General features: G+C 46.3%; 1 pseudogene; it reads left to right on the forward strand.

Annotated features, from left to right (window-relative positions):
• Positions 1 to 7500, forward strand: part of LOC133114498 (nuclear factor 1 X-type-like) — a 147606-nt pseudogene that overhangs the window by 116258 nt on the left and 23848 nt on the right.

Raw genomic sequence — 7500 nt, forward strand, 5'->3', positions numbered from 1 at the left:
ACACATTCCATGTAGATATTAATACAATTTGTGCTGTACCAGTAGGAGCTGATGTACAGTGCTCTATAATGTGTATATCCAGAGGAATTAAACTTTTGTCTGCGGAACTTACATCCTGTGTTAATGTTGGAAGTTATTTGTGTTAATCCTTTTGACACAATTTGTGTGTAGATTTGTTAAACTCGACACAATATGTGTGGTCCCAGAACAGAATCTGACACGGCTTGTGTCATTTCTAACACATCCTTTCTCATACTGTATCGTTGAATCATTAATAACTTTTCCCGGGAATGACATTATTCCCGCAGCTCCCGTTGCCTCGGCGTCTGGTCCCAACTTTTCCCTGGCCGACCTGGAGAGCCCAGGATACTACAACATCAACCAGGTCGCCCTGGGGCGACGCTCAATTACGTCCACCCCGTCCACCAGGTACGCAGCAGAAAGGTTCCCACCACAGTTCTCCCGCTAGAAATGGATTTATTCCCACAAATAAATAAATACAATAATAAAATCAGGAGATGATATTCCTAGACAATCATTCACAGTGCATGGGATTCCCACAGTGATTTAAGATTCCTAGCTACCTCCATCCTTTGTTCTCTCTGGTTGTACTGTCCCCAAAAAAATTAATTACACTGAATGGATGAGATTTGTTTTAATATGTGGGTTTTCGTCAGGCCAAATGCCGTTGTCTTATATTGTGTACTGTTTAGTGTTCTTATTTGTGCTAGGCAGAGATAGGGATCTCCTATTCGCCAGATTGAGTAGTTGTGTATAGAGTTGAAGATTCAAAATGGCGGCATGGTGTCAGGTACTACAGGAAGTGTCTTTTCTCTACTAACATTCACTTCTGCTTGCTTGGGCCCTCTGCTGAGTGTTTAACTCTCCTCTCTGGATGTGTGACGAGACTCCTCCGTTCTGTCTTTCTCTCTGTTCCCTCCTTCCCTCGTTCTCTGTCCTTCTCCTGCGTTCCTCATCCCTCCCTCCTTCTCTCACACTGCAGGTCTGAAATGGAGCTTTATGCAGGTCTTCCACGGAGGTAGTTATGCTTACTCCGGGTAGTTTACAGCCACACATACACACACATGCGCACTCACACACACACACACACACACACACACATATGCACACGCTCAGATGTGCAAACACACATACACACACATGCACAGCTGCACACTTACACATACACTCACACACAGATGTGCAAACGCCCAGATACACACGCACATGCACAGATGCACACACACACACACACACACGGACACACTCAGATGTGCAAACACACAGATATACACACACTTACATGTATACAACACACAGATACAGGGACACACACATATACACACACATACACACACACAGATGCACACACACACACACACACAAAGATACACACACACACATATACATACGCACAGACACATACACGCACACAACACACGCGCACACACACACACACAAGCACAGACACGCACAGACACACACGCACACACACACACACACGCACACACACACATACACGCACACGCACAGACACACACAGACACACGCACACACACACACACACACACACACGCATGCCTGCGTGTCATGCTTCTCTCCCATCCTCTCTGTACTGTATTGTCTGATTTTTTTTGCGTAGTATTGAGTTCATAATTATTGCCATGGATACACCAGCTGCTCCTCAGCTATTGCACCTGAAACAGTGGCTCTTCAATTGAAGGAGGTACCCAATCTCCTGAATGCAAGGAGCGCAAGCAACTCCTGAAATTTAGAGGTTTAAAGCCTCTGGTTTCTGCAATTTCAGCAAAATGGTTTGGTTTTGCCCAATTTTGGAAAAAGGAATTGGGCTTTGAGGAAATTCAGGGATCCGTATTCACAGTAGAACAGGAAATGGTCTGGCAAGCCTGTCATACTCTTTACACCTGTACGTGAAAAAACCCAAAACCTGCCCGTATTTCTGCTGTCCTGCTGCTCTTAAACTAATGCGATAAACAGAGCCAATGTTTGTTTTTACCATATTGGCAAGTTTCACACGCACAGTTGAACACTGAGCCACTTGCTGGAGACTTTTAAGATGGAGGATTAAGAGACTGTCTGCTGGAATGTTTTGGAACAGCGGTTTCAGGAAGGTGTTTAACTGGTTTTGAGTGCGTTTTAAGTCCACGCTAAGCCAAAAGGATACTTCAGTTCCAATTTTAACCGCCACACCCCAGTTCCGTGCTCCGAATGGGATTTTATTGAGTGTCTAAAACGAGGATTTGGGTGAGAGAGGCGCATTTAAGGTGTCAATGGAGATGTTGGATATTTGTTTTGTCTTTTTGTGAGAAGTAGCTGAATGTGTTTTTTGGCTGAGAGGATACATTCAGCTCCACGAGGCAGCAGCGGTGTGAGAGGGGAGCGTTAACCCCCTGCCGCCCCCCTCCCTGTCTCTCCTCAGCTCCAACAAGCGGAAGTCTATTGACGACAGTGAGATGGAGAGCCCTGTGGACGATGTGTTCTACCCCGGCCGCTCCCCCGCCGCAAGCAGCTCGCAGTCCAGCGGCTGGCCCAACGACGTGGACGCAGGTACGAGACGCAGCGCCCCCTGCCGGCCGCGCGTGTGAACTCCCTCTGCCTCTCTCACACCCGCTCTTCCTCCATCTCTTCTTCATCGACCGCTGCTCTTCACTGCCTCTGTTATCTCCTCACACCACCCAAACAAAACCCTGACTGTGTAACACTAGTGCACACAGGCACACACACACACACACACACACACACACACACACATACACACACACACACACTCAGACACACACACACACAGGCACACACACTCACACACACACACACAGGCACACACAGGCACACACTCAGACACACACACACACAGACACACACTCAGACACACACTCAGACACACACACACACACACACACACACACAGACACACACTCAGACACACACACACATACACACAGACACACACACACACACACACACAGGCACACACACACACACACACACACACACACAGGCACACACAGGCACACACTCAGACACACACACACACACACACACACTCAGACATGACCCAGGGTTGTTTCGTGCTCCATCTGATTCCATGAGAGGTGATCTCCAGTGGGGATTTGGGCCTGCTTCAAATATGAGGCTTTAAGTGTGAATAACAGCCAGGCACTGAGTGTGCTCAATATAGTCCCTTTCGTCGACCACCTGGCCAGGAGTGGCCAAACCAGGTTCTGGAGAGCCACAGGGCTCACTGGTATTCAGTGGTGTTTGGCATCCTAATCAACTGGTCAGTCAAAACCCTGGATCTCTGTGTGCTGTTGGAAATATCGCATTTACGACCCAACAAAGTCAGATTTTTTTCTGACTCAATGACGTCTCCTCAGAGCTAAATGGCCCAAGTGGTTAAGCCAAGTCATGTTAAGAATCATATTTCTCACTATTTTATGTTTGTATTTAGTATTCTTTGTTAGCATTTCGCATAGGCAAACTGGGCAGTAGGCTCCCGCAGGGGTAGGAAAAGGCAAACACTGCTGGGCTGAAGGGCCTGTTCTCGCTGTTATGTTATATCATATTATTTGTCATACTTTTGTGGGTAGCTTCACCTGCTAGATCCTGTTCGGTTCTCAGTGGTGGTGCAGTGAGTGGTTTTTGTGTTTAAGTACAACATTGCCAGCACGTGTTCCTTAAGCACATATTCATGAATCTATGTATTCATAAATCAGCTATAAATTCATTCAGACTCTTCTTTTTTGCAGTTTGTTAGCTGTTGGATAACGAACCGTTGTATTCTATCTGTGTATTGCTTGCTCTCTCTCTCTCTCTCTCTCACTCTCTTCCTGTTTATATATAGTTATATTGTGTGTATGTGCTGTGTTTGTAGATGCATATACGTGTGCATCAGTGGTGGTTCTTACGCTTGAGAGCTGAGGCCTCAGTACTCCCTTTGCCTGATTAAAGAGCTAGCCCCCCCCCCGTCGCCAGGCAACCCCCTTTGTCTCCCACAGTAGCATTCTTTTTGAACACAGTAGGGTTTAAGTGGAAAGAAAGCTCAATTTAGTGAACAGCAATTAATTCATTACTCATTTAACTACGATTTTATTTACCATTTTCAACCACAAGATTTTCAATTGTCACTTTGCAATGCCTGTGACATCGAATCTGGAGTGCAGACAGGAACCTGCTCTCTCCCAATTACACAGCAGCTCCAACAACTTATTGTCACCCTGCTGTCCAATGGCTGAGTGGCATGGTATTGGAGGGGGTGTGACCACAGTACTGGCAGCCAATCTAATGCAATTGACACAATGACAGTCCCGGCAAGCTTTTCCAACCAGCCAATCATGATGCATTTATTTCTCACTGTAGCAATGTGAGCGACTGTTGTTTCTTTCCCAGAATTCAGTGCTCTGATCGCCAAATCAGCAAAGGTGAAATATGTTATCGTTTTAAAACACCGATAACATTTTCGCAGACTACTGACAATACCGCCGTCCATTTTCAACCTGTTTTGTCCGGAACAGAACTATACTTCCGTTGTGGTACATTTTGAGTAAGTAAGCAATATTTTTAGCATTTTTTTCCTTGAAGATTCTGGTTGCAGGACGGACCCTGTCGGAGTGTCTCTGACCTCACCGTAATGTTACTCACCTGACCAGAGCCCGCCAATTATCCTGTTGCCTTTGTCTGTCTCTCTCTCTGTCTCTCCCTCTCTCTCTCTCTCCCTCTCCCCCCTCCCTTGTTTAACCACGTTCCCCTGTCCCCTCTTGGCCCCCCTCCAGGGCCACTCCATTTGGCGAACGTGCAGGAGAGGAGGATTAAACACGAAACCGATGACGTGCAGTTTCCGTACCACGGTTAGACCGCGTTCGCCCTCTCCACACTCATTCCAGAGCTCTCTGACCCGCTGGACACTTTATGCCATCTCTCGCTCTCTCTTTCTCTCTCCCTCTCTCTCTCTTCATCTGCGGGAGCAAGGGGTCGTCCGTCCCCCCCCCCCCTCCTGCCCAGATCCTCCTGCTTCCTTTGGGTTTTTGGGGCTGTTGAAACCTCCTGTCGGGGTTGATTCCTCTATTTCAATCGCTCTGTTGTGGTCTCTTGATTTCTCCTGTTCTTGTGGATTGCCCGGTTGCATTCTTCAAATTTAATTGAAATTTTATTCTCACACACAATATTTGTACAGAATTACATTTATATTACATTAATGGTCAGCGCCTTGCGTATGGTGTTTGAGAACATTTGATATTTTACTGCTTACTGTTTATCATAAAACAGTGCATTTGTAAAGCCACAATCAACGTGTGTGGTAATTAATGAATAACATTACACTTCAGTCATTGGCAGTCAGTTCTGTCAACTCTGATGTCATGATTTCCATTCCACTCAATATTAATTAACAAAACAATAGCATAATACAGTACATTTAATTATATTTTCACTCTTGGAATATTGAGGTTTATTACTTATTTGTTGTTTTTGTTTTACAACAATATCAGTGGAACCTTAAATTATCTTGATATCTTTATACCTTTGATGCTAATTAACATGTATACATTCATAGTCTACATATATACATACGTACGTACACACACACATACACACACATACATACGGAGCAAAAGTCTTACACCTATGTAAATAAAACATTTTCAAAATAATGAAATTAACGGTCTATGAAGTCCAGTGAATAGTTAAAAACTAAATCAATTCAATATTTGCAATGACTACCCTTCACCTTTAAAATTGCATAAATGTGGTCTGTTATTTAATATGTTACTTTATTGAATTAACAAAAAATAAATAAAAAAACATTTTATTCCCCACTTTTCTACTGATGCATCTAAGACTAAATAATTCTAGAAAAGAAATCTAGGGTGCAAGAAATGTTGACTTTTGCACAGTACAGTGCATACATACATACATACACACCTGCCACACACACACACACTATGGAAATTCATATGGGTATAGACACATACCAGCATACACACATCACCACATTACATTACATTACAGCCATTTAGCAGATGCTCTTATCCAGAGTGACGTACAACAAAGTGCACAGTGCATACCCATAACCAGGGTGCGCTGAAAGACCCTAGAAGAAAGTACGGTTCCGAGTGCGAGAGTAATCACATAAGTACAAATGTGAACCCTGGAGATTAATCTGACCCACCAAGAAGCCGCAATAAAGCAAGTTTTGGCAAATACAAGGCAAGGAATAACAAAACGTAAAATTAAGAGTATGCGTGCATGCGGTAGTTACAATAGACAGCAGATCAAAAGGTAAATACCGCGCACAATGTGCAGTGTGACTGCCCTGAATGCACACAGGAGTTGCGGCAGCGATACTGACAGAGGAGACGGTGTAGATTAGCAGCGCGGGCGATTAACTCCAGTAGACCAGCAGCTCGGACAGATGAGTCCAGACAGGGCCCAGGTCCGCTCCGCACCTGGGACCCCCCCCGGCTGTACGTCCGCGCTCCGCCACTCTCAATCTCCGCCTAATTAAACCTGCACTTTCAGGAGGTCTCATCCTCCGCTCCTCTCCTCCGCCCCTTAATCACTCCGTTAGCTGATGGGAGAGTCTCGGGGCCGCCCCGCAGAAGCCTTGTCAGGGGCCCCGAAGGGCCACACACACCAAACCCCCCCCTTTCCCGTCAGCCCCAGTTATCTGCTCTGTGGCTGCAATTAACAATCAATTACCTCCGTCACCCGGGGGGGGGGGGGGGTGAGGGAGGGGATCCGCGCGCGTCAGGCGTAGAGGGCCACGCGGGTCAGAGCTCTTCCGTTCCGCCGCCACCGTGGTTACCGTGGTCACCGTGGTTACCGTGGTCACCGTGGTTACCTGTACGGGGAGTCAGGGCCCATACACACGTGCACCTGCGCACGCACCTGCTCACACACACTGCGAACATATGCGCTCACACACACACACACACACACACACACACACACACACGTACACGTGAATGTGCCCACACATGCATTCACACACACTGTGCGAACATATGCACTCATACACACACATGCACCTGCTCACACACTGTGTGAACATATATGAACACACACACACACGCACTCACACACACATGAATGCGCCTACACATGCATACCCACGGACAAGCACAAACATAGAGGAGATGGCACACACACACACACACACACACACACACTCACGCACACGCATGCACACAATCTGGAGTGGAGACTCTGGTCCCAGATGGTGTCTCCATGTGTCTAGAGCAATGGGAGCGACTGGGTTGCAGAAGACATCTGTTCTTTGTGTGTGTGTGTGTGTGTGTCTGTGTGTCTGTGTTTGTGTGCGTGTGTGTTTCATCAGTGGCAATCAGAATAAAAAGCGATGTTTTTTCCTCTCAAAATTGGATTGATTCAGCCACACAGACAAATCACAGGACACTGCAACATTGCAATGGTTGTTGTAGACACGGGGGTTTGCGGTGTGCACGTTGTGGCAATGCGGCGTGGGTC

Source organism: Conger conger, chromosome 16 (assembly GCF_963514075.1).
Source record: "Conger conger chromosome 16, fConCon1.1, whole genome shotgun sequence".
NCBI classification, from domain to species: domain Eukaryota; kingdom Metazoa; phylum Chordata; class Actinopteri; order Anguilliformes; family Congridae; genus Conger; species Conger conger.